The following is a 1,843-nucleotide window of genomic DNA, read 5'->3' on the forward strand; positions in this document are numbered from 1 at the left end:
CCCCTCCATCTCTCTGTGTTTGAATTCCTCCTCCTTCTCTATTCTCATTCTTCTCTTCTTCTACTCACATAAAGGAATCTCTATACTGTGACATAGAGGATTCTTCTTCTTTTCTGTTCTCTTTTTTTTTTCATATGAGCAGGAACAAGGATAAAGACATTCTTGTTGAAGCTGATCTTGAACCTGAAAGGACTCTGAAGAGGAAGCTAAGGGAAGCTAAAGCACAACTCTCTGGAGAAGACCTTACAGAAATTTTTGAAAAAGAAGAAATTATGGCAGCCGAAAACAATAACAATGGTGGAGATGCAAGGAAGATGCTTGGTGACTTTACTGCACCATCTTCTGACTTCTATGGAAGAAGCATCTCAATTCCTGCAATTGGAGCAAACAACTTTGAGCTTAAGCCTCAATTAGTTTCTCTGATGCAGCAGAATTGCAAGTTTCATGGACTTCCATTGGAAGATCCTCATCAGTTCTTAGCTGAATTCTTGCAAATCTGTGACACTGTTAAGACCAATGGGGTTAATCCTGAGGTCTACAGACTTATGCTTTTTCCTTTTGCTGTAAAAGACAAAGCTAGGATATGGTTGGACTCACAACCTAAAGAAAGCATGAACTCTTGGGAAAAGTTGGTCAATGCTTTCTTGGCCAAGTTCTTTCCACCTCAAAAGTTGAGTAAGCTTAGAGTGGAAGTCCAAACCTTCAGACAGAAGGAAGGTGAATCCCTCTATGAAGCTTGGGAAAGATACAAGCAATTGATCAGAAGGTGTCCTTCTGACATGCTTTTAGAATGGAGCATATTATGTATATTCTATGATGGTCTGTCTGAATTGTCCAAGATGTCATTGGACCACTCTGCTGGTGGATCTCTTCATCTGAAGAAGACGCCTGAAGAAGCCCAGGAACTCATTGAAATGGTTGCAAATAACCAGTTCATGTACACTTCTGAAAGAAATCCTGTGAATAATGGGATGACTCAGAAGAAAGGAGTTCTGGAGATTGATACTCTGAATGCCATATTGGCTCAGAATAAAATATTGACTCAGCAAGTCAATATGATTTCTCAGAGTCTGACTGGAATGCAAGCTGCATCCGGCAGTACTAAGGAAGCCTCCTCTGAAGGAGAAGCTTATGACCCTGAGAATCCTGGAATGGAAGAAGTGAATTACATGGGAGAATCCTATGGAAACACTTACAATCCTTCATGAAGGAAACATCCTAATCTCTCATGGAAGGATCAACAGAAGCCTCAACAAGGCTTCAATAATAATAATGGTGGGAGAAACAGGTTTGGCAATAGCAAACCTTTTCTATCATCTTCTCAGCAACAGAAAGAGAATTCCAAGCAGAGCCTCTCTGACTTAGCAACCATAATCTCTGATCTATCTGAGACCACTCAAAGTTTCATGACTGAAACAAGGTCCTCTGACGAACAAGATTTTTGCCAGTAAAAAATGTCATAAAAACAGTCGCGTTGTAGATATAGTTTCTAAACCAACAAAAATCCCTTTCGTGCAAACGTTTTGGTTGTCACAAGTAACAAACCCCTATAAAATTGATAACCGAGTATTTAAACCTCGGGTCGTCTTCTCAAGGAATTGCAGGGATGTATGTTCTTATTATTGATTATGAGTTTGTAAATTGGGGTTTTGGAAGTAAGGTGGGAATATGTTATATGACAAATAATTTAAATGGCAATTAAAAATAAATAAATACTGTAAAGCAAACTTTTGGACAAGGTATGAGAAATTGGAAGTCCAGACTTAGTTATCCTTATCAATAACAATGAAAGTCGAATCTTAATTCCACTTGGTCAACCTTTACTAAAATAAAGGAAAGTCAA

At 38.6% G+C, this 1,843-nt stretch overlaps 1 non-coding gene across 1 annotated transcript; it reads right to left on the reverse strand.

Moving 5' to 3' along the window:
* Window positions 1-677: 677 nt before the first annotated feature.
* On the reverse strand, window positions 678-785 carry LOC112781171 (small nucleolar RNA R71). The gene has a single exon (XR_003191964.1). It is a non-coding gene; the product is annotated as a small nucleolar RNA R71 (small nucleolar RNA).
* Between the last annotated feature and the right edge of the window lie 1,058 nt (window positions 786-1,843).

This window comes from Arachis hypogaea, chromosome 19 (assembly GCF_003086295.3).
Source record: "Arachis hypogaea cultivar Tifrunner chromosome 19, arahy.Tifrunner.gnm2.J5K5, whole genome shotgun sequence".
Taxonomy (NCBI): domain Eukaryota; kingdom Viridiplantae; phylum Streptophyta; class Magnoliopsida; order Fabales; family Fabaceae; genus Arachis; species Arachis hypogaea.